Below are 26,176 nucleotides of genomic sequence, written 5' to 3'. Positions count from 1 at the left end.
ATATATTTAGAATGCTCTTGAAACCACAGTTTCAAGCTGCTAAGAATCATAAAATTTTCAGGTCCTCAAATGCCTTGGTCCACCTGGTTTCACCCCGTCAGTTAACACTGAGAGATGATGCAATAGAGTGGAAAGACTACTGGCTTTAACAGCAGACCTGGAATTCAGATGCCTGCCTGTATTAGCTTAATTTCTCTGAGCCATAGAAAATGAGGATAGTGATAATAGAGTAGGCATGTAAAGAATTGTTATTATTTGGAGGAGAAAGAAAAAACTGAGGCCTGAGAGATGATGTCGCCTGCTCAGAGTCACGCTCAGACCAGCACCTAGGTCTCTTGTGTCTCAGTCCAGGGTTTTCTCCTCTGGAGCCAAGGTCAGCTGTACCCATACGTAGGTAGTAGCAAAGATTGGAACTGAAAGCTTGTCAGCTTTCTTAACATCTCTGCCAGCAGTCTTCTCAATTCCCCTGTGGCGTGTGTCAGTAACACAGCCCGTACTTGTTTTAGAAAGAAGCTCTTCATAAGCACTCCTGTTTGATTTGCTTTGGCTGGTACAGGATCCAGATGCTCTTAGATAGCACAACAGACTCTCCAAATCAGCCCATTCCCATTCTGAGCCACTCACGGCTCTGATATACTTGCTGGGGTTCGTCCCCTAGTCCTCCCTACCTGTCATGTGAATCACGTTCAGTCATCTTTTGCTATTTGCCCTTTCCCTGTTGATGGAAGTCACATTTATCAAGTGCCTACTATGTGCCAGGTATTGTCATAGGTGTTTTAAATTAAAATTATCTTTGTTAATCTTTATAACTCATTAAGTTATTAATAGCTCCAGAGGGAAAAGCTGAGCCTCAGTGAAGTAAATGAATTTGCCAGGGTTCATATACTTAGTCTGTGAAAGAGCTGGGTTTTGAACTCAGGTCCTCCTCCTTCCATAGACTCCAAGCATTTAGTATAGTAAGCTCTTTCCTGAGTATCATACTTCCTCTGGCCTCTGCCCTTCCAGGAGGGTAGAGTGTTCAAGAGTGCCCAGGAAGGGGTATGCAGGGGCTTTAGTATAATGGGAATATCTCCATGCCTTCAGTGCATTTTCCCATGAGTTTCTTCTGCTCTGCCCTGCCTCAAACCAACTTCTCTAGGATCCACGTGTGTGGCCCAGAGGTCCAATCACTAAGTGAGAGGCCAGGTTTCCATCTTCAACATGGAACATGGACTACCTAGTAAGAAGTGTACTTGTCATTTTCCAAGTTGAATGAGGGGAATATTCCAAGCAATAAGCCCCTTGTATGCCCAACTCTGAAATATAAGGAAGGAAGAGAGAGGGTCTATACATCTCAAGTGTGATGAGCCTCCTTCAGGGACCTGGCAGGAGAAGAGAATAATATAAAAGATTTAAGAATAAGATTGCTCTAATAGGTCTTCAAATCTGTAATCATTTTTCAGTTTACAAAGTACGTTACTTGTAGAGATTTTAGTCTAAGGAAACTGAAGGCATCTGCCTTTATGTGGCAGAGTCAGCGGCTAGAGTCCAACTCCTTAGCCTTGATAAGGCCAGTGAATCTAAGCCCTCCCTGAAAGGGTTCTGTCCTTGGCCTTGGGTTCCACTCAATCTTCATTTGCAAAAGGGACAGGCCTTTAGTCTCTGCCCTTTTCTGAGCCCTCCTCTGCCCACTTGTCCCCTTCCTCACCCCTTCCTACTCAACTGCTAGGGCCTTCTTAATGAGACCCTCTTCTAATGATATGTTTTTAAGTATAGGGTAAGAGGAGATATTTTTGGCTCTGTATTGTCCCCAGGATCATTTGCCATAAAATGATGGAATTTTAGGATGTCAGAGTGGGAAGAGATCTTAACTAACAGTTATCAAGTTTATGGAGGAGCCCTTTATTTAAACATATAACTCAACATCTCAAACAGAGCTGCTCGTTAGAATTGGCAGTGGTGGGCCCAGAGTCCACCAGTCTAGCCTCCCCCTTATCAAAGACAGGCTGTGAGGCATCTGCCTTAAACCTGCATAGTTGCCAGGAACACAGTTTATAAAACAACACTGACCTAGATCAACTTACCCGTTTTATAATTGTGAAATTGAGGCCCAGCAAGGGGCAGTAAGTAATAGGCCCAAGGTCACACAATAAATTAGTGGCAGGTCTGACTCTCAGCTTTGTGCCCTTTCTGCTACACTGAGCTTTATGTCATTTCATAAGTGACCACCTGTTTCACTTCACTAAATCCTGTGCCTGGATGTCAGACTTCTTTTGCCTCCTGGCATCTGGTTCCTGTGAGGTAGGTAGGCAGGCCTGTGGATGTGTGTACTATGTCAGGGCGTAATTCTCATCCATGTGAGCATGTGTCAAGTTTTGTTTAACTCAGTGTGGGAACCAGCAGAAAGAGAATAGCTGAGAAACTGGATTTATGTTCTTAGTGGAAAAAGGATTGCTGAAATGAGATTGCTAAATTAGATCCAAAATTGATAAATGTTCTAATAAAAATGTAACATTTCATGTTATCTTTTCTACTTCTCAGTTTGCTATATGTTAATCTCTAACTTTGCAGAGTTTTAAAATATTTGGGCCCTAACTGTTTGTGAACAGTAAGTCAAACAAAATTCCATTCTCCAAGAGTATCAGATGACTCTCAGATACATACTAAAAAAAATGTCCTAACATGACTTTAAAAGTTCACACAGTTATCTTTTTCCCTTACTTCCAGTTTTTGGATAATTTTCCTTAACAAAGCACCGCTGAAAATCATCAGAGTCTCTGGTATTAAAGCTGGCTAGAGCTCTCCAAGTCAGGAGGGCATCTTTCTGCTCAGGGCACAAACCCGACTTCTTTGCAGAAACTTCTGCAGGTAGCAGCTATTAGCAGGACGTTGAGCTGTCTCCTACAGCCCTACTCACTGGCTTGGAGCTTGGTCTTTGCTAATCCTAGACTTGCTTCTTCCCCTTCACCTAGTCATGGAGGCTTTTTCCCTGCTCTGGTTACCCTCAGGGCCATCTTGGATGCAAAGAGGTCACAAAGTTCCACCTGGAGGAAGTTTGTTCTGAGCAGAGTTTCACTCAGGTAAAGTAGGCAACTGCTTTCATTATGTGGTTTTGTCTCTGAAATGTTTTGCCCATCTTCTTATCCCCAGTGCTACCATCCAAGGCCAGATCTTAATCCTCTCTCACTGAGACTTTTTCATTGTCAACTAGCCTGTCTCCCCATCTCCAGTCTTTGACCCTGAAATATAACCCCCTTTTTCTCTCCATAGGTTTTAAGATATAGATCTTATTCCTATCACTTTCTTGCTCATAAAACCTCTAGAATAAAATCCAGTGTCCTTAGCATGACATTCAAGGCTCTGCAAATACTATTTCTCCTCTTTCTTTCCAGCTTCTTCTCCAGTCCCGTAGGAGTTCATATTAGTGGGTAGAAGTATGAGGGAAACCAACTTTTGGTTGGAAGAACTATCTGATCAAGTGTGCCAGTGAAGGTTAAGAAGTGTTATTAGTTGTGGTGCCATGTTGACATCCAATATGATAAACATTTGTGCCAGGCACAGAGGTAGGTCCTTAGGGATAAGGAGAAGGCAAACACATGGTCAAGGCCTTTGGAGCCCATAACTGATCAAGGAGAAGAGGTAGATAAAGTAAGTAGGTGGCAGTGATGAGCACTATAATGGAAGCATGTGGAGTGCTTTGGGAACTTGGAGGAGGGGGGGGACACTAACTGCCTGAGAGATCAAGGAAGGCTTCACAAAAGAGGTGATATTTGAGTTGGACTTCAAAGGTGAGACATTTGACAGTCGTGAAAGATGAAGTATTTGGCAGTTGAGAAGGGGAGTCTGTAGCTTCCAAGCAAAGAGACCAATGAGGGCAAAGGCACAGAAGCTCACATGTGTGTCTCAGAGAGAGTAAACAGTCCGTTGTAGCCAGAGCATAGGATTTCAGGAATGGAGTATGGTTAGGGTTAAAGTTATCAAAGTAAGTTGGGGCTAAACTGCATAAGGCCTCATTTTCCAGGTTAAGGAAATACTGTGTTTCACATCTAGCATATGATAATAATTCTTGAATTAAGTGGTATATAGTTGTCTATTTGTGCATGTGTGTAGTTGTGTGTTAGGATGTGATTGTTACATTTGGAGATGATTTTTGAAGACCCTCTGAGGCAAAGCAAATATCAAAAATTGGAGCCAAAAGGACAGGTTAAACCTAAGTTCACCCAGGCTTGAACTTTGAACTTCTGAGATTTTCACCAGTTCCATAAGCCCATAAGTTAATCATAGCATGCCAGAATTGGAAGGGACCTTAGGGGTCCATTCAACAAATGCCTGATACTATTCCTGTAGCTGAGATATGGTAGTTAACAAAACAAAGACTGCCTTCATGGAACTTGTTTCAGTGGGGGAGACAGAAAACGAGTAAATCATTAATTATTAGATTATTTCATATGTGTGAAGATATGCAGGCTAGGCCCCAAGATAAGAGCATGTTTGTAGAGAAACTAGGAGGCAGAGAGTGTGGTTGGAACAGCACCAAAGAGAAGAAGAGAGAGGGGAGAGGGGACAGCTGAGGCCAGAACATATAGGACCCTGCATTTGGCCAATGGGAAAATGAGGCTAATAGCCAGGGCCACATAGCAAGTTAGTAGGAAGGCCAGGATTGGTAACTCTCCTGGTTCAGTCTCCCTTCCCTTGCCTGCCTGCTGTCTTCTGGCTTTTATCCAAGATTAACTTGGATCCCATTTAATTTCTTTATTCTCCTCTCCCTCACTTAGCTCTCTTTCTCTATCCCTGTACCCAAGGTTCCTATCATACCGTTACTGTGTTTCATTTCAGGCTTCTTTGTTTAATCACAGCATTAGCATTTCCCAGACTCACATTTGTACACATGACCTGGTAATAGAGTGATTCCTGGAAGGTCAAAGTTAGAGAGGTCCCTGGACATCTTTTAGTTTGATCCTCTGGTATTAGAAACCCAGAAAGGATGAGTGACTTGCCCAAGGCCACTTAACTAGTTAGTGGTAGAACTTGATTTCCTTTGCCTCCCAGTCTATGGCTCTTCAGTTTTGGCATGCTACCTCTCTTTCTTTAGTGTCCAGCAAAGGGGAGTCAAGTTGTGATCCACATAGTTGGCAAGAACAGCTAGCATTCAGTGACCCTCTGCCATCTGCTCCTTAGCTTTTTATTTTGTCTTTGTCATGTGAGTTTACTGTTTTATTCTGGCCAATGTCTTTGAACTACCACTCTTTGCAAAGACAGTATGTTGCTAAATTTCGCATCTTAGTTCATGCTATCCCCCCTACTTAACCGGCAGCCTGCTCTTAACTTCCAGTCTACATCCAGGCTTGTCTTTTAAGCCCAGCCCATATTATCTTGAGAGAAGCAAATGTAGAAAGAGCATAGCGTTTGGAATTGGATATATCTGGATTTGAATCCCAGCTTTGGCATGTACTGGGACAAAGTAATCTTGGATAAGTTAGTTGACTTCTGAGAGCAGTTTTCTCATCTGTAAAATGGGGATGTTAATACCTGCTTGATGGGATCATTGGAAAGATTATTTAAAGTGTTATATGGGTATACCTCAGCATTCTGTAAAGAGAAACTTAGTAATTCTTCCTCAAAAGCCCATCCTGAATGCCCTCTCCCTTTTTCCTAATTATCTAATAGCCAACACTTCTTGGGTGGGTTTCTATGTGCCAGACACTGTGCTAAGTGCTTTAAAAAAGTATTTATTGGGAAATTCCTTGGCGATCCAGCAGTTAGGACTCCGAGCTTTCACTGCCGAGGACCTGGGTTCAGTCACTGGTTGGGGAACTAAGACCCTGCAAGCCATGAGGCACAGCACCCCCCACCCCCCAAAAAAGTATTTATTACTGCATGTGAATCTATAATTATCTCAAAATTAAAAGCTTAAAAAAATTTTAAACCACTGATCTCATTTTTTCTGTATTTATTATTCCTGCTCTTGGTAGATAGATGCCAGGTTAGGATTCAATATATGCCTGTGTTCCGGTTCTTGCTATTTTCTAGTTCTGTAAATTTGGACAAACCTCTTGACCTCACTCTTAAGCATTTTTCCCACCAGAGTCCTAAAATTCCTTTTCATAGCCATTTGGAAACCTGACTTGCTTACCTTCTCACCTTGGAATTTGCCTCTGTTGATGACATTGCAGTGGCAACTGGGCTGGCCCTGTGTGACTTGGAGAGGACAGTATGGGAGCCAAGAGAACTAGGCACCCGGGAGCTATTAGATCAAGGATTGGCAACTCGTCATAAATCAAAAGATTTCTGGGGGAGGAGTCTGGGGGTAATGTCAATGGTGACTCTACTTGGATTATGTTCTCGGGGTGAGATTGCCAACGTCATTGAATGGAAGGACCAGCAATACACAGGCACTCTTGCTTATGCCTGGGCAAAAGACAGCGTGTTGGTGGCAAGTGTCCAACATGGCCACGGCTGCCCACAGGCCATCTCTGCCATTCAGGACATCAGCTGCTGGCCCTGCCAGCCCTGGGGCAAGGTTGCTGTGGTTTCATAGAAAGAGCCCAGTCTCTGGAATTGCAAGTTCAGATTGTGAGTTCAAATCCCTGTCTACCAACTGCTGGTTGTGTTCTTCAGCTAGTTCCTCAACTAGTTCCTTAGTTCCTTAAAATTCTTACTTTGTCTCTCAGAGCCACAGTTTCTCTGTCTGTAAAATAGTGCTGTTGAGGGAGTTCCCTGGTGGCCTAGTGGTTAGGATTCCAGGCTTTCACTGCCGCGGCCTGGGTTCAATCCCTGGCCGGGGAACTGAGAGCCCATCCTGCAAGCCTCGCCGTGCGGCCGAAAAAAAAAAATAGTGCTGTTGATACCTACTTTGGGGGTTGTTGGGAGGATTCAAAATACCTTAGGCAAATAGGTGTCACACAATACCTGCTACTTAGTTGGGTGAATGGCAAGTTGATCTGCTGCTATTAGCTCTTTGAAGACCAGTATCCTTGGGAGGTGGCATTCAAGTCAGGGCTACTCTGATTCTCTTAACCACCTCCCCACTCACCCCCAGAAACACCCTAGACCCCTTCTCTCCTTCCTCAAGTTCAGAGCCCAGAAGTATTGTCTGTCTCACCAGGTGGCATATCTGAGTAAGCAAGATTGTTACATAGCAGACATACAGGACCAGGGAAAGTAGCTCAGGCAGCAGCTGATGAACAAAAGGCTTCTCTCTGTTCCTAATAAATTGGTCCTTGGGGATCCTAGCTTTGAAATTCTAATTGACACAGGAAGGAAAAGATTCATTAGGCTCTGGTCTCATTAACGTGTTCTGCTGCTCACCTACGATTTATTCTTGGCACTTCATCAGGAGAAATTAAGTAAACCAACAGGCTGGGAGGCTGCTGACAGCATAGTTCCATGTACCTGGTGCTGCTCTTGGGGTGAGGATATTGGACCTCCCATCCTCTGGAGCACACAGCTGGCTTCAGAAGTTCCTCACCCTTAGGACTTAGCATGAGTCTAAGTCTCATATATTGTCGGTGCTTTTGAGTTCATTCATAGATGATAGCTCATTTATGGATGGTCCAGGAAGGACTGGGGCTTGCCCGAGATCACTGAGCACAGCAGTGGTGGAGCTAGAATTAGAAACAGTCAGCCCTCCTGACTTCCAGGCCAAGAATCTCCTTTGGATTTCTAGATCCACTATTTCAGTCATTCAACCATCAACAGATACTTTTGACACATGCTGTGTGCTAGGATTCTATGATAAAACAGACATGGAGGGGGGGCGGTGGAGAGGGAATACCTGACCCAGTATTAGGGGAGATTAGAAAGGCCTCCAGGTCTGAGGGGTGAATAGGAATTAGCTCAGCAAAGAAGCATATGAGGAATGTTCAAGGCTAAGGGATCAGCACCTACAAAGGCTTAGAGACTCTCTCTAGTAATGGAAAGTCTTGCTAGGGTGGAGGAATTGAGGAAGAGATAAGTTATGATGAGTCAGTCTATGAGGTTTGGGCCACTTCCTGTTATAAGATCTCTATACCTGGGATTAGGAGTCCTGGATGTGTTTCTACTGCCATTATTTCTTTAGCATCTTTCTGGTGTGCCAGTGCTGGGCATTGAGGTACAAAAATGCATAAAATATATGTAGCTCTGTCCCCCAGAGATCTGTTAGTTTAATGAGGCTAACAAACTAATAAATAACTCCTATAACAAATAAAAGGAATAATTACCTTTGTTGGAGGAAGTCAGAGTTGAGCTGTGTGTTACCATCAGTATTTTCTCTGGGCTTCGATTATCTCACCTGTCAATTTAGTGATAACCGCTGTCCTGTGTAGCTCATGAGCTGATGGGAAGACAGCTCTGTAATGACTGATGTTTGTGTGGCATTTTGTGGGTTACAAAACACTCTTTCATCATTAATTAATTGAATTTTAACTATAATCTTATGACTTAGGAAATCTTCCACCAATTTACAGATGAGGAAACTAAGGCTGAGAGAGGTTGAGGCTTGTTTATGGTTTTACAGCTTTTGATTAACAAAGGCTAGGATTAGAAATCCAAATCTTTTGCTCTCTTTTGCAGTACAGTGAATCTGAACAAACTGTGGAAGGTAGAAAGATGGCAGCCTTTCTGTTCCATACTTGAGTGGCACATTTCCCTCTCCCTTCAATAGAAATGCAAAGAATGACTTCAGTGTGAGAAAAGCAGACTTAAATTGCGTGGGGAGAAAGAAAAGGAGCTTATTTCAAGTCTTCCCCAGACTGGGCTCTGAACTTTTAAGACCATGTGTCCCAATGCTCTGTCAGCTCCCACTATTCCATCTCATGCCATTTACAGAGTAGATGTCTCAACTATTATGTCACTGGCTACAAATAGCAACTTGTGGGGTAGACAGAGCCTGCTTTACATGTTGGTAAACTGAGGTCCACAGAAGTTAAGTAATTTGCCCAGATTCACTGAATTATATTCATGCCAGAATGAGGACTGGAATCCAGGGCTCCTGACACCACAGGTGCTCTTAAGTCATAGAAGAATGCTCCTTTGATTCATTCAGTTCACACAATTCCTGAATATACCCCATGAGCCAGAGGCTTTGTTTTACAAGAGAACCTCTGGTTAGACTCAAACTATGTTGGTGCAGTGCCTTCCTCTCTACGAGCAAGGACTTTGCTATTTATTTATCTGTCCCTGACCAGGGCCTGGTTCCAAGAATGCTTTGCTATTGTTTTTGGCCTTACTCTGTCAGAAGCTGAAGGGAGCAGATGGCCACAGCAGTGTGGATCATGAGGGTGTGATCCCAGGCTGGGCTAGAGAATGAGTTGAGAGCCCTACTCATCTACTACTGTTTCTACGGTCAGGGCCCTGCCAAGGTGTTGTCCATCCCAGAACAAATTGAAGCTGGCCAACCCTGCCCCCTCCTACTCCCATACACAACATACTTATTGATCTTCTGGATAGATTTTATACAAAGGCTTCTATGATCTGCTGTCCCAAATGACCCTTTGGACCTATTTCCCAGGTATGTTCCACTATTTAAGGAGTCTCCTATATCTACAGGCCTCCCAACACTCCTACCCTCACTGCTGTTTTTACTTGTGACTCCTTAAGCAGATTGGCTGCTTAGTGTGACTCTGACAGTTAGCCTAAAGAGTACTCAATACTGGGAAGTTGATGTGTTTTCTGTTTATCCAAAATCCTAACTGGAAAATTCTAAGGAACACTATTTTGGAGCGGGGCGGAGAGGTGGGGTGACTGGGATAAGGACAGTTGGCTTCATGGGACGCCTACAAGAACCTCAAGTACCTTAAAAACTCATGAAAGGAAATACCAACATTTGTTCACAATATTTCAAGTGCCCCTTATATTCATATCTTTATATATTACAGAGCCCTTTCATACCTATTATTGCCTTTGAGTCTTAAGGCAACTCTGAGGGCAGCAGTGCAAGGATTACTATTCCCACTTGGCAGTTGAGACCAGGGAAGGTTAGGGAAGAAGGTTAGTGATCGATCTTCTGGTAATTATGGTGGCAGAGCCCCAAACAGAACCAAAAATTGGGAGACAGGTAGTCCTAGGTTTGAAATCTGGTGCTCATCATATTCTAGCTGAATGACCTTGGGCAAGTTACTTAGCCTCTTCAAGCCTCAGTTTTCTTCTCTGTAATAAAAGGATAACTATCTCTTACGGTTGTCTAAGCATTAAATAATATAATGTATGGACAAATGTGAGCACAGTATGGAACAAGTATTAGGAGCTTGGTAACTGCAGGTTTCCCATCTTAGTGTTTTAAGTGTCTTGTATTCTGACTCTCACCCTCAGAATGGGAGAAAATATTTGCAAACGAAGCAGCTGATGAAGAATTAACCTCCAAAATTTACAAGCAGCTCATGCAGCTCAATATCAAAAAAAAAAAAACAAACAACCCAATCCAAAAATGGGCAGAAGACCTAAATAGACATTTCTCCAAAGAAGATATACAGATTGCCAACGAACACATGAAAGGATGCTCAACAGCACTAATCATCAGAGAAATGCAAATCAAAACCACAATGAGGCATCACCTCACACCAGTGAGAATGGCCATCATCAAAAAGTCTACAAACAATAAATGCTGGAGAGGGTGTGGAGAAAAGGGAACCCTCTTGCACTGTTGGTGGGAATGTAAATTGATACAGCCACTATGGAGAACAGTGTGGAGGTTCCTTAAAAAACTAAAAATAGGGACTTCCCTGGTGGTGAAGTGGTTAAGAATCCGCCTGCCAGTGCAGGGGACACGGGTTCGATCCCTGGTCCAGGAAGCTCCTACATGCCACGGAGCAACTAAGCCCATGTGCCACAGCTACGAGCCCATGTGCGGCAACTACTGAAGCCCGTGCGCCTAGAGCCCATGCTCCGCAACAAGAGAAGCCACTGCAATGAGAAGCCCATGCACCGTAACTAAGAGTAGCCCCCCGCTCACCGCAACTAGAGAAAAGTCCATGTGCAACAACGAAAACCCAACGCAGCCAAAAATAAATAAAATTTAAAAAAAATAATAGAACTACCATACGATCCAGCAATCCCGTACTGGGCATATACCCTGAGAAAACCATAATTCAAAGAGTCATGTACCACAATGTTCATTGCAGCTCTATTTACAATAGCCAGGACATGGACACAACCTAAGTGTCCATTGACAGATGAATGGATAAAGAAGATGTGGCACATATATACGATGGAATATTACACAGCCATAAAAATAAATGAAATTGAGTTATTTGTAGTGAGGCAGATGGACCTAGAGTCTGTCATACAGACTGAAGTAAGTCAGAAAGAGAAAAATACCGTATGCTAACATATATATGGAATCTAAAAACAATGGTTCTGAAGAGGCTAGGGGCAGGACAGGAATAAAGACACAGATGTAGAGAATGGACATGAGGACACGGGGAAGGGGAAGGGTAAGCTGGGACGAAGTGAGAGAGTAGCATTGACATATATACACTACCAAATGTAAAATAGATAGCTAGTGGGAAGCAGCCACATAGCACAGGGAGATCAGCTCGGTGCTTTGTGACCACCTAGAGGGGTGGGATAGGGCAGGTGGGAGGGAGACGCAAGAGGGAGGGGATATAGGGATATATGTATATGTATGGCTGATTCACTTTGTTATAAAGCAGAAACTAATACACCATTGTAGAACAATTATACTCCAGTAAAGATGTCACACAAAAAAATTAGTACTCTCACTACAGTGAAGTGAACTACATGAAATGAAATTCTGTAAGCCAGAGTATCATTTAAGTGCCTCACTGGGTTAGTGGGAAACAGGGATGCTCCAGGCACTGGTTAAGTACTTCTGATACAAATCACAGCGGGTTAGAGCTGACCAGGGACCCGAGAGATCTATTCCAATGTGTCTTCCTCAGAAGAGACGTTAATAATCTAGGAAAAATCAGACTGAATAATGCAAAGTACATTTCTTTATTGTTGACTTCTTAGAGCCTTAGTGTGCATGTGACTGGGGAGGGTGGGGAGGAAGGCATGGAGTATGACAAGTTTCCTGTTTTTATTTGATCTTGGAGCCCCTTTTCTGAGGAACTCTCATTAACATCTTGAGGAACACTGGTTTTTCATGGAAGAGTTCATGCAACACTGATATGGTTCAGTTCCTCCATTTTTTGGATGAGGCAATTAAGGTCTGTAATCAAGTTTACAGAGCCAGTCCACAGTAGAACAAAGTCTAAAGTTCAGGGTGCTTGACTGCCCCTTGGGCCACACCACTATTTCCACTCCATTGTTCTTACTCTTCTAGCCGGCAAATCATAAAATTACAGAGGATTCTGCAAACCACTAATCAGAGAGCATTGTTAGAGCATCAAGCTTTCTGTTTTGTTGTGTTTGTGCCAGTAAGCAGGAAAATGAGGAAACAACAGGCTTAGTGGCCACCAAATGTTTCCAAACAGTTGAAAGACCAGGGGTCAGGTAATTTTAGCTCAGTGTCTGGAAAGGTGCCTCTAACCCACAAAGTTTTAAGTCTGTTCTTCTTTTAAGAAGTTTCAGTTGCATCCAGGGGGTTCATCCAAGAGGCCCCATAGTGCAGTTTCCAGTGATGAACACTGATACCAGTAACTATGGGAAAGATCCTGAGAGGAATTTGAAGAGAACGTGTCAGATTTCTGCTTTTCCATCACCATCTTACATGGAATTCAGTGGTTAGGAATGTGCCGCTGGTTTCTATCCAGACCTGGCAGAGGTAGTTGTCCTTGGCATTTATTTGGGGGGCTGTCCTTGCTTTTACTAAGCCTTCTAGTTTAGCTCTAGTAAAAAATACAGCATTTACCTTTGCAAAGTTGTACAGTAAACTTTCCAGAACACATCTGATACACAAAACAATCCTATGACCTAGAGGTTATCTTCCACGTGTCGTTATGAGGACACTGAGGCTCAGAGAAGGGGTAGTGACTTTTCCAGGGGCTGACAGCAGATTAGTGATATGTTCATTGTTGTATTACAGGTGCCTAGTGCAATCCTGACGTATAGTAGATCCTCAAGTATTTATTAATTGAAAAATTGGTACATTTCCAGGACTGAACTCAAGTCTTCGAACTCTTTGCCCAGTGTTTTTTCCTTTAAACCAGCATGGTTGGGCCCAGTGGTTGGGCTCATCTCAGGGTCACCAGATAATTCCGAGAGTAGACTGGGTCTCCCTTGCTGTGTTGATTTCCAACGAGGATGGCAGTTTCTAGCCTTTGTTGCTCTCTGCTTGGTGAGGACCTTGTACATCTTCCCCACCACAGAAAGCTTAGATTCAGCAGTTTCTGGGCTAAAGATTCAGCCTCTCTTGAGCCTCTGCTCCTTGGAGTCTACTGAACAAAGACACCACTGGTCCCCAGCTTCTCGCTTTGATCCTCCTTTGTTGTCTCTCTCATCACTGTTTTGCCTGTCCTTCTGCCCTACTGATGGATGAGGAACTTGGGTTCTTCCCATGAACTTCAAATATACAGTTCACTTTTAAGGAGCTGCCATGTCAGGAACACCAGGGAACCATTTACTGAAACAGTGCCCACCTAGGGTTCTTTCACCTTTTGCATCTACTTTTTGCCAGGGCAGTGCCGGAGGCTGGGATTGCAAAGATTAATAAAAGAGTCTCTGCCTTCTAGGAGTTCAGAGTCTAATGGAGAAAGACAGATATGTAAATCACAAAGGTGCAGCACATGTTTCTGTGTCAGAGGTCTGTAGAGAATATCAGGGTCCAGAGGAGACAGTGACTGTATCTTCCTGGGGGATGGAAAACAAAGGCTATCCTGAAGAGTTTTCATCAAGGTTATGACATCAGTGGCTTTGTGCACTGAAAACCGTTCTGGCTCCAGCCTCCATCACCAAATCAGAAATTGGTTCTGGTCCTGCTTTATTGATGAAGCAATCTCTCTTAACCTTATGCAATGTTAAGAGTGTGGTATTTGGAGCCATCTATTAAATGGGACCAGTAGTAATAATAATTTCATTTAGAAAGCTCCTGAATGCTTCACTTGCTGATACGTTATCTTACCGAATTTTCACAACCTTATGGGGAAGGTACTGTAATATTATTCTCATTTTACAACTGAGAAAACTAAGGCACAGAGGAGTTAAGGCATTTACCCAGCATCATACAGCTGATACATGGCAGAGCGGGGATTTGAACCCAGGTAGTCTGACTCCACAGTCGTTGTCCTAAGAGTCTCAGGGCCATTGTGACCTTGATATAATTCTTAACCTCAAAAAGTTGTTGTAAGAATGAGAAGTAAAATACTTAGCAAGGCATCTACCACAAAATAAGCAATTAATGAATCATAATGATCATTTTTTATATTACAAAACAGCCTTTCCTAAAGGCTGGAGTGGATTGGGCTCCTGCAAAGATGTCTCCTTTCTGTCTCCCAAGTCTCCTGGCTTCGTTATCTGTACCACCTCCTTCTTTGTTTCTTAAAAAGTATGAATGAGGAAGAGGGTGGGGACAGTGGTACCTGGAGTTCACTTCAGCAGGTACTCCCTGAGCACCACTCTGGGCCAGGGTTATCCTGAAAGGCAGGAGGAATGCTGATATTAAATAGATTGTGGTCCCTGCCATCCATGAATTCACAATCTGGGAGGGGAGATGACACAGAAACAGATCATTTTAATATTGCCTCCTCAGATGGATCTTAGGCAGCACATCAGATCCCATTGCCCACAGCTCATACCACTACTAGCAGGGCATGAATGACTTGCTATTATATTAATTGTTGAAATAATCATCCTGTTAATATCCTTGTCGTCATTAAAGCAGATGTTATTAATGTAGAAAGTTGTAATACTTCAGAGAAGGTCAGCAGCTACTCAAAGGAGACTTTTAACGTGCTCAATTGGAAAAACCTATTTTATTTTAATGCGGGGGTCGTGGTGGCACTCCTAAACTGCCAGTAGAGCTGAGGGAGTCCTTGGCTTGAGGAATGTACTATGGGGAAGGATTTATGACCCTCAGGCCACCCCGCTGGCCACCCGATGTGCTGCTTAGTTATCACATACTTTATAGTTTCTTGTACGCAGGCACATTTTTTAATTTGGCAGAAGGAGCAAGAAGCGGGGAGGTAGCTTTCTGAGGCAGTACATCTGCCAAGAGAGGCAGTGACTGAGCTCCCGCTGAGATTGGCTGGCGCTATGCCAGGGCAGTAAGGGTTTCTTGAGTATATGTATTATTGCAGGAGGTACCTCCAGTTAGTTGATCCATGAGCATTATTGGAGCCCCTGCCATGTGCCTAGCAATGTGCTAGGTGCTGTGAAAAATACCCCAAAAGTTCTTCACTGCTTGGCAAGAGAAGACTAACATATGAGACAAAAAAAGTTGACACAGTGGGATGTTGTGATCGGGGTTTGGCTTCTGTAGTTCAGACGCTCAACACCTATAGGGACTTCTGAGGCCCTTCTTACTGAGCTCTCTTCTGCATATGACATAGGACTGGGTCATGGCTCCCATGAAGTCCAAGCTCTTCAACAGTCCCCAAGGGCTTTCTGATCTGGCCTTTTCCAGGCTCTCTGCTATCATCTCTTGCAACATCCAGTCTTAGACTCTACACTCCAGCGAAACCGCAATACATATTATTATTCACTCAGTGTGGAAACACTGTCCAGTTTCCACAACTTTGCTCATGCTATTTCCTCTTTCCTAAGTGTTTCCTCTCATCTATGTATGGGTCAACTTCAACTTATCCCTATGGACAAGATCAGAACTTGTTGATGACTCCTTGCTGACTGCCTCCTCTTCCTTCTGTCCTGTCCCTTTGGTAAGTGACATGCCTCTGAGTCCCCACGTGTTCCTATCATAGCCCTTATCCAGATGAAAGGGATGAAACATAGTTTCTGGTTTTCATCACTGGACTGTGTGGACCGTGAATTCCTCTGGGGCAGGGACTGTAAATACTTTGTTCACTTCCATACTTCGTACAGTGTCTGGCAGAAACAGGTACTCAATAAATGATTTTTTGATAAATGAGTAAATAAATTTTCAGCATATTATTCCTCTAAGAACCTACAATAACTTCGTGGCAATCAAAAACTCTGTAGACTCAAAACTTAGTGTAACAATCGTGGGAGACTATTATTTTCATGTATACATGAAAACAACAATGAGGATTTGCTTTTCCCCTGTTAACTACCCCCACCCCCTATCCCCCCCACCACCACACGTACTAATGCAGTACATGATTCTGGTGAGGTTGCCATGAAAGTGGCATTCATTGGTGATAGCAGTGTAGATTGGTACAGCACTTTTGGACAACAATTAGGCAGAGTGTGTCTCAACCATAAAAATGTTCATACATTTTGACACAGTAATTCCACTTCTGGGACACTCTGTCCTAAGGAAATAATCCAATATATAGAATGAACTTTCCCTCAGATGCTATTATTTATAATATTGAGAAATTGGAGAAAGCTTAAATGACCACCTAAACTGTGACCAGTCTAAATTATAAATCCACTCATGGGGAAACTGAGTTATTAAAAATGATAATTATTTTAAAATGATGCTTATTGAAAGCTATGCAGCAATAAGGACAGATACGTTATATATACTATGTTATAATGTTAGTTGAAAAAATTATGTTACAGAATTGAATCAGTGATCTAACTATGTAATCCAAATATTACATAGCACAAGAAAAAACACTGGAAGGCAGTATACCAAGATGCTAACAATAGTTATGTCCTATAGAGGGGTTGGGGTTTAGGTGATTACTTACGGTAATTTCAAAAAATAAACACACAAGTACTTGGGCTTCCCTGGTGGCACAGTGGTTGAGAGTCTGCCTGCCAATGCAGGGGACACGGGTTCGTGCCCCGGTCCGGGAAGATCCCACATGCTGTGGAGCGGTTAGGCCCATGAGCCATGGCCGCTGAGCCTGCGCATCCGGAGCCTGTGCTCCACAACGGGAGAAGCCACAACAGTGAGAGGACCACGTACCGGAAAAAAAAAAAAAAACCAAATAAACACACAAGTACAAACACCCAAATTAATGGCCAAGAATTTTGAAATAATAAAGCAAAACTTTAACTTTGGTTTTAAGCAAAGGAGGCATGTAGTGATATTGTGACGGTGTGGAGGATGAATTGAGTGGTAATATGAATGGAGAAAGAAGGGCTACATTCTAAAAATATTTAGGAGGCCAAATCAGCAGGGCTTGGTTTTAGTATGTGAATCAGGAAATGATTCACTGTGTGGAGGGAAGAAGTATATGGAAGTATGCCTAGTAGAGAATATCAGCTCAGGGAATTTAATGACTTGTCCAAGGTCACACAGTTAGTAAGTAAATGATTGATTGATCCTGATCTGTCTCTATCCAAAGCTCATGCTCCTGCAGTTGAGAATCTATCTATTAAAGTTTGGGGAAAACTTTTTTTTTTTTTAATACCAGCTATTGCAGTATAGAAACATGTTTAGTGTAGTGTCCTTTTTGAGGGGAAAGGGGACCAGAAAGGATTAGTTAATTCTTTCTAAGAGGATGACGGGGGGAAAAGACCGTAGAGACCACAGCTGCTTCTGTCATGATCAGTTGAATAAATTAGTTTAGAAGTTCATTAGGTATTGGGCATGTTATGCTTATTATTTTGGGGGCTGGCTTTTTTTTCCCCCTAAGTTGTTGTGGTTCATTGGTTTACTTTTTTGGTTTTTTAAAATTTATTTAATTAATTAATTTATTTTTGGCTGTGTTGGGTCTTCGTTGCTGTGCGCGGGCTTTCTCTATTGTGCCGAGCCGGGTCTACTCTTCGTTGCGGTGCATGGGCTTCTCATTGCGGTGGCTTTTCTTGTTGCAGAGCACGGGCTCTAGGTGCACAGGCTTCAGTAGTTGTGACTCGCCGGCTCTAGAGTGCAAGCTCAGTAGTTATGGCGCACGGGCTTAGTTGCTCCGTGGCATGTGGAATCCTCCCACACCAGGGCTCGAACCCATGTTCCCTGCACTGGCAGATGGATTCTTAAGCACTGTGTCACCAGGGAAGCCCTCATTGGTTTACTTTTATTTGATGCTCGTGGTGGCTGGGCCTCTTGAACTTAGGTATGCAAATGTGTACTATATTACATGCAAATGAACATTTTGGTCATTACGCCAAGTTTATCAATGATGCTGCAGCTATGGGAGTGAGAGAGTTCAGATTGGCAGCTTCCAGCAAGGGACATTTATCTAAGCAGCTCCCTGAAGGGGTCACCTGAGCAATAAATGCCCCATCCCCATATTGCATCATATAGACTAGTCCAAGAAAAGGCAGTTGTAAGTTTGATACTTGGGGTCAGATACCTAGCCCTTCAGGAAGAACTCAGTTCATACCAATGTGCTCATTATGTGACCCTGGGCAACTGCCTTTGTCTTTCTGCACTAGGGTTTACTCATCTGTAAAGCGGGTTGACTTATAATCCCTTAGAGGATTGTTGTGTATGAATTTGGTAGCTTTAGTGAAGAGGCTTGTAAACCACGTTTAAGGAGTTGGACTTGATTCTTGGTGGTGCGAAGCTGCTGAAGGGTCTTAAACAGGAGACAAGGATGCACTTGCTCAGTGGTTCACTCAAGAGGCAGAGCTTAGTAATATTTGTTGAATTAATGTTGTTACCAGAGGGACATAGTGGCTATGACGGTGGCATCATTCTCAGTGGTCCTCTTTGGACCAAACATACAGCACTGTGGGGTGATGCTTAGAGCCCTGAGTTGTGTTTAGATCAGCACCCTGGACAGAGGTCAGCTTTCTTTTCTCCTGTCTGAATGTGGGAAATTAAATATGTATATTTATATGCCAGTGCATACGTTTTCGGCAGGATCAAGCCTTAGTGGGACTGTGAGGGGTAGCATTAGGTGTTTTCAAGGAGAAGGATTGTTGTAATGAAGAAAATACTGATTTCACAGGAAAGGATTTTAATCAACTGCCCTTATACCTGAGGGGCACAGTGCTTGGCTGCAGTGCCAAGTTGTGTACCATCTACCGCCTACTTCCAGCCAACTGGCTCACTGCCAGGGTGCCTCTGTCTAGGAAGACCTGCAGGAGCTGTCCATCCCAGGGAATATCCCTGTCCACATTTTTGTAGCAATCTCAGGTAACAGTACACTCCCCTATGTTATCTCCTTTGACCCTCACAACAACCTGCACTGCAAGTGAGCAGGGCAGGGATTTTCATCCCCATTTCACAGATGGGGAGCCTGAACCTCAGAGAAGCGAAGTGCCTTCCCAAGTTCACACAGCTAGTGGAAGTGGGGTTCAGGACCTGGGACTCCACAGGCAAGCAGGAATTCAAAGCTAATAATCCCCTGTTACTATTTTAACTTGGGGCAGGGTCTGTCTTGGGAGGGGTTAGGCCACCCTCTCTGTTCCTCCAATAGGAAAATGGGGACGTGTACACTACTATGGCACAACCTGCTGCAGCCTTGCTCAGAATAGAGTAGCCACAGAATGTGGAGGTTCCATCGGAGATACCGAACAGTGAGCCAGCAGAGGTTTCTTGCAGTATCAGCCCTTGCAGCCCTGTTGCCTGGAAGGGGAGAACAACCTGCCTTCTGGGTCTTCAAGGTACAAAGAGGCCTTTCTGGGAACCTTCACTTAGGGGCCTCTTGCCGCCCGCCTTCTCAAGTTGTACTCTCTGGGGACTGCTTTACTCTTGATACTCATTTCTTTATTCATTTAACACTTAATGAGTGCCTACTCCCATGATTCCTTTTATGTTCAAGGCACATTTCCAGATACTAAAATTTATTGCATCCACAATGATAGTATTCTTTCCTTGATCATAGTTCAGCTCTAGATTAATGTTACAGTAGAACTCACTACCTTTCATACTCACAAGAAAAAGTTCTTCTGGGTTCTAACAATAACAATACTAATAACAGTAGCATATTTCTGATGTGCCAGACATTGTTTTAAACATGAATTAGATTGTTTTATCCTCCAGCAACCCTAGAGATATGTATCACTACCCCCATTTTATAGGTGAGGTAACTGAAGCATAAAGAACTTAAGACACTTACTGAGGGTCATGTCACACAGCTGGTTCAGTGGCAGAATGAAGGCATTTGGCTTCAGAGGTTACTCTCTTGACCATATTACATGGCCTCTCACATGGCAGGAAACATTTAGGCTTTGATTCCTGCTTGATGGCAGCACCCTGTTCACAGCAGCAGGTTGTACCTCTCTAGACACCGTGTCATACGACCCTCTCAGCTCTGGGTTGTGCTGAAAAATAGTACTACCCTATTAGCTCAGTTAGAACAGAAAGAAGTTATGTACACCGATGAAATTTTATCCATGCACCTGGAAGATTCAAGGTACATTATTATGTCTTGGCACACTGGTTAAGAGCTGCTCATCTGCCCCAGCCAGTCACACTGTTGGGTGTACAGTGGCATTCAAGAATGAATCTGATATCCATCTTGCTGTCAATAAACTCCCTAGTGGGAGAGAGAAGACTACTGTGTAAATAGCTATGATACAAGACTGAAAATTAGAAATACCAAAAAGAAGAGTTACAACATGCTTCCCCTTCCTGGCTGGTTTCCTCATGTCCTCTAGTCTGGGGAGAGAGGGTCTAGAAGTACTAGCCTCTTCAGGCACATGCCTTCCTTTCAGATCACTGGGCTTCAGGAAGGTGTTAGTCCTCATTAAGCCTGGATCATCTTGACTTGCAGGATATAGCATGATCTAGGGCAGATGAGCAAGATAAATCACCTCCTAAAGTGTTTGGTGGCAAATCCTTGAACTCATCATTGACCTGCATCCTCTTCTCTCTTTCTTGAGAAGAAAGGAAAAAGACTAGGATAGTTTTTTATAGTCTAACACCAAAGTCTACAAGAAATCAGGTTAAAGGACTCGAAAGAAATGAAATAAACTATTTTTTGTTTGCTTTGCTTTTTATAGAGGTTGACAGGGATGGGTGAGAGTGGTTTAGAGCTGTGCTACTCAAATTATAGCCCACTGAATAGATAGGATGCTAGTTCGCAAACTTGCTGGTTTGTGATGAGTACAGAAATTGAGACTAAGCACTTAGAGACCTTTACAGTAATTTGACATTTTAATTGTATTTTACAAATGTATTTGTCTGTAATGGATTGGAAGTTTAAAAAGCAAAACAACAAAAAACTGCTTCTTCACCGCAAGTGGTTTTGAGAAGTACTGTCTCAGTGTGACAAAGTGAAAAAGAGCTTCAGTCTTGTCTGTAAAACAAGATTAATAATACCTACCTCAAATTGATGTTAAGTAATATTTTGGCATACTTAATATGTGCCTGCCACTGTTCATTGTACATGTATTATCTTATTTAATTCTCACCACAACTCTGAAATAAATTTTGTTCTGAGGCTTGGATAGGTTGAGGGACTTTTCAGAAGTCAAACCCTGTGATAAGTGTGTAGGTGGGATTTGAATGGGAGCTAGCGCTCTTGACCGTTATGCCATGTTCTGTGTAAAGAGCCTGGCATGCAGGAGGGCTCCCTGTCACTCCACTTTCTCTACTTCACTAGAGGTCTGGAGACCTGCTTTCTTATTCTGTCACTGATCCTAACTTATTTTGTGACCTTGGACAAGTCACTTATTTAAACCTTAATGATCTCATCTACCCTCAGTGGTAGGGACTATATTTTATTCATTTTTGGTTCCCCAGCATTTAGGTGGACAGGGCTTGGCATATAATGGGTATTGAGTACTGAGGCAATTGATTACACTAGATGATCTCTAAGGGTGCTTTCAGTCTCTACTCTGAACATCATAGGTACTTTATCCTCTTCCCTCTTGAGCATCATATTCCCCACCTACTCTACCGGCAGCATGACCTTATTTCCGCATGTCTGTTTGTCTTAAGCAGTCTTGATTCTGGGTACTTTGAGACAGCCCACACGATGCCCATGTTTTTACTCGTTTTTTAAATGTGTCTAGAATAAACCCACCAGAGATAACACAAGTATGGGGTGGAAGGGGCTGACTCACAAAGTCAGAAATGTGCCCTTACTCCATTCTTAGCCAGTGGGGCCTGGGCCTAGGGCAGCTCTGCTGGCAGCCCTGCCAGGCCTGACTAATGGCTGCAGCCTGGAGCAGGGTTTTCCATGAACTTCATCGGGGTCTCCAGTAATTGGAACATGGCACCTTCTGCCTTGTAATGGATGGCAGAACAAGAGGGGCATTTGTCACTGCCTGACTTCCCTGCGGGGAAAGAGGCTCATAAGTCACAGCTGACAAACCCTTTGATGACTTTTAAACTTCATTTACAGAAAAGAATAGCTATAATCAACCAACGGCAAGCAGTGACTAATCTTGCCACATCACTGTGAGGAGCCAGCCCCTTGAGTTATGGGAAGGGGGAGGAGTCCATCCCCCAGGCTCACAGCAAGTTCTTATTGGCTCTTGGACTTGAGAGTATGCACTCAGCCAGGCTCCATGAGTTTTTTCCCAAAGGATCAGAAAGTGTTAGAAACTGATCTCCTGGCAGGTAGAGTGCATGCCTAGCACAAAGCCATTCTGGGCCAAGGTTAAGAGCACTACCTCTTGTCTCATACAGACTGGTCCCAGCTCTGCCATTTCCTAGCTTGTGTAGGACTAAGCTCCAACTAAGCTTAGTTTCCTCATTTGTGAAATGGACACTATATATACCACCACCTACCTCATAGCAGAAGACATAGTACAGTTCCTGGCATGTAGTAAGTGCTCAGCAAGTATTGGTAATGTTAACCCTGGAAGGGCCCTTCGTGGTCACATGCTCCCAAACTCATGGTCATGCGGTACATCAGCAGCGAAGCCAGGACCAGTCTTCCTATTGGAGCATGGAGGGGATGACCTCTGGCAAAAATAAAGAAGCCAACAATCATTTGTATTTCCCCAACTCTAACTCATTGTTGGGGATTGTAAGCCCAAGTTTGTACCTACCTACCCTTTGTTGCCTTTCCCTCCATAGCTATATGGGCTGCTTGTCATAGATGCTAAACCTCAGCCTAAGGCCATAATCAAGGGTAGGGTTAGAGTGCAAGATACAGGGAGGGTAGAGTATATACTCAAACCACACTGTGGGAAGAGATGGCTGAGGCCCCAGCTCTACCTTCTATTTCTGCTTTGGGGTCTCCCCTCATGGCCTAACAGATGCTGATACTAGTGTTAGAGTATAGGACTAGAGACCTCATGGTGTGGTAGAGAGGTGAGTCAGTGGCTCAGCAAAGCCTGGAACTCCTCCCAACCAGTGTTCTTTCCTCTCTCAGTCCCAAACAGTAGTGATTTGACAGGCATGGGGAGGGGGCACTCTACGAAGTTTTTAGGTTTGGTACCAGATAGTAGGACAAGGGAGAGAGCATGCATAGGCCCCCTACCCCTGACTCCCTTATTCTCAGGTGAAGCGTTGGAGCACTGGGAGACAACCTGGGTAAAGAGGATTAGAGCTGGAATGTGGAGGATCTAGACTGCCAGGCTAGATTCATCTCTTTGCATAGGGCATTGGGCATTTGAGTTTCTTATGTAAATATCTACTGGTCTCAGCCATTATACTGGGCACTTTACAAATATTGTCACTAATCCTGGGAGGTTGGTATAGTTCCTATTTTGCAGTTGAGGAACCTGAGGCCCAGTGAGGATAAGAGACATGTCCAGGGCTATGTCTCATAAGTGGTAGGACTGGGATTAGAACTCAGTCCTGTCTGACTGCAGAGCCGTTTCTGCTATTTCATGTTTATTCTTTTGTTATTAGGAAACAGTCAAGAAACAGGTTCCTGGAGAGAAGGCTTTCTTAAAAACAAGTAGAGGACAAGGCCCGTAAACACTGTTCCCCAGTACCTCCACAGTGCCAGCACAGAGGAGAATACTCAAAAATGTTTGTTGAATGAGTGAAGGAGATAGGAGTTGGGTAATAGAAATAGGTATAATCCCCTATTCATTTATAGTATGTTACAGATGTACAGAGAACTTTCACATCAATTAGCCTACTTGATTTTTATATCAGATTTGAAAGGTAGTCAGGAAAAAGATTCTTTCTATTTTCAGAATAGGTTGATAAGACTCAGAAATTACGAGACTTGTTTCAGGTCACATGACTAAGAGCAGCGGAGCCAAGCCTCCTGAGCCTGCAGCCTAGACCCCTTAAACTCTCCACCCATTCCAGGGGCCCTCAGTGTTCAGGTTGTTGGGAACTAGGATTTCTCTTGGGAGTGGGAATGGTCAAGAACTAAAGAGCATTCCTTGGGAAATCAGTCCTGTCTGGCAAGTAATGATCATTTGGGCAGTGATAATGAGCTGGGGCCTGGAGAGTTTAATGAGATTAACAGATGTTCTGTCATCCCTAGCCACCTGGTAACCAGGAGCCTCTGGACCAAGGAGGCCCTAGGTACTGATCAGTATAATTGCTTGGCTTCTCCCCATCACTGATAGCTATTTTCCTTTAAAGTCACCCAGATGGCTCCAGGGTTATCTAAGGGCAGAGGTCTGGCCACAGGCTGGTGTGACCACTCATCCCCATGCTTGGGAATAAGGCTGGAGATGTCCAGCAGAACGGGCCGAGAGAGAGGCTCAAGATAGCACTGGTTGTGGGGGATGGGGACCAAGAGCAGCAGAGATCCAGTGCTGAGGAGGATTTACAGAGTTGGAGAAGTGGGTGTTCTGATGGTTGAGTGCCTCAGAGGTCAGGCTGAAGACTAGGTCCTGATAGGCAGCATTGGGAGGGCATGAGGTTTGATAAGGCAGAGTCACAGGCTTAGAATAGTTGAGACAGTGGCATGTAGGTGTCAGACAAGAAGCCTGGATTCAAGTCCCCTAGCTACTCCCTTCACCAACTGGGGGACCTTAAGTAAGTCCCATATCTTTGCTGATGATCCTCAGCTTTTTCATCTATAAAATGGGATTAACAGTGTCAGGCTCAAGAAAATAAACTGGGGTTTTCTTTACTAAAATCCTGTGCAAATATGAAGCATTGTAGTAGAAAAGGGAAAGGGGTGAGGAGGACCAAGGAGAGTGTGTGGCTGGCTCAGGGTGACACACTCTTACAATGGGAATCAGTACCCAAGGCATCTCTATGCATAGGTTTTTGGAGTCAAACAGACCTGGGTTCCAGTTCTGGTTTTGCTCTGTTAACCAGTTACTTGGTCTCTCTGAGCTTTCTTTCCCTATGTAAATTACCTCCTCATAGGGCTGTTGTGAGAATTAAATAAGGTGAGGTTTGTAAAGGCTCTTGACACATAGTTGGCAGTCAGTAATTAGAGGCTATTCTTATTGTGGTACCCCTCTGGGAGGCTCGTTTACTCAAAGTTCAGGGGTTCAGGTACCTTTTAGGGCTTTTTTGCCTTGACAAAGCCCTGTCACTTTACCACATGTTCAGGCTTGGCTCTTCCAAAACATAGCTTCCATCTGAAATGTTTCATCTGGGGAAAATGATTTGTTTTTTGCCAAATTTTCTTTTCTTATTAGCCTGAAGGAGCCAGCCCATCCCTTTGAGCTGTAAATTGCATTTCAAAGCCTGTGTTCCTATGGGTTTTAATTAGCTTAAGATCCCAGCTTTTATGCAGCAGTTGTTTTAGCAGGTAAAAGTGAAGATATTTATTTGGGAGCCAGTCCCCAGTTTTCTCAAACACAGCATATCTAGACTGCCTTCTCCAAGCTTCTCACTGTCCTGGGGACTTGTCTCCTGGCAGCCCAGAAGGAAAAATGAAATATAAGAACCCTAGACGTAGAGTCAGAGGACCTGTGGGGTTCTTGGCCCTGCTACTCACTGGCTATGGCATCCTGGCCATGTCCATTCCCCTCTGTTCCTCAGAGTAAGAGCATATAAGCTCCATGCTCACTAAGGTCCCTGCTAATCTGACATTGCAGAAGTCTCTGGGAACAAGTTGGGTTCTTGAATTCTCACCGCTCCCCTCGCCCCTGCGCACCTCCACAAGAACAATCCCTCTACCCACCTCTCCTTAGCTCATTGCTAAGCATGGGGCCTCCGGGGACTACAAACACCTTGCTCTCAATTACACAGCTAATCTGTGAAGCAGAGCTTGGCCCAGGGGGGAAAATAGCTTATCAAGTCAACCAGCTTCTGCTGAATAGGATGTCAGTATTTTCTAGGGCTCCCACTCTAACCTAGTGGGAAGCCCAGAAGAGCCAAGATAGAATTGTGTGGAGAGGATTGAGTTGGGGATGGTTGGTGTGCGGACCAGGGTGTTTGGGTCACAGGCTAGAAAAAGGTGCCTGGAACCCTAGCCTCTAGTAGTCCCCCCAACTCCTCCATACCCCTACTTAA

The 26,176-nt window shown here is 43.8% G+C and overlaps 1 protein-coding gene across 17 annotated transcripts in view; it reads left to right on the top strand.

Annotated features, from left to right (window-relative positions):
• RALY (RALY heterogeneous nuclear ribonucleoprotein) overlaps positions 1 to 26,176 on the top strand; it is a 79,952-nt gene that overhangs the window by 41,977 nt on the left and 11,799 nt on the right. The window contains exon 3 of one of the 17 annotated variants that reach the window (XM_027078568.1): positions 2,988 to 3,059. The exons of the other annotated variants lie outside the window; for them this stretch is intronic. The gene's annotated coding sequence lies outside the window, so the exon portion shown is untranslated. The remainder of the gene's footprint in view (positions 1 to 2,987; positions 3,060 to 26,176) is intronic. 17 annotated transcript variants of the gene reach the window in all.

The sequence above is a fragment of the Aethalodelphis obliquidens genome, unplaced genomic scaffold (genome assembly GCF_003676395.1).
Source record: "Aethalodelphis obliquidens isolate GAN/ISIS:26980383/991018 unplaced genomic scaffold, ASM367639v1 scaffold42, whole genome shotgun sequence".
In the NCBI taxonomy this organism is placed as follows: domain Eukaryota; kingdom Metazoa; phylum Chordata; class Mammalia; order Artiodactyla; family Delphinidae; genus Aethalodelphis; species Aethalodelphis obliquidens.
Note: the sequence above shows the minus strand (reverse complement) of the source record. Positions and strands in the feature narration are given on the sequence as shown.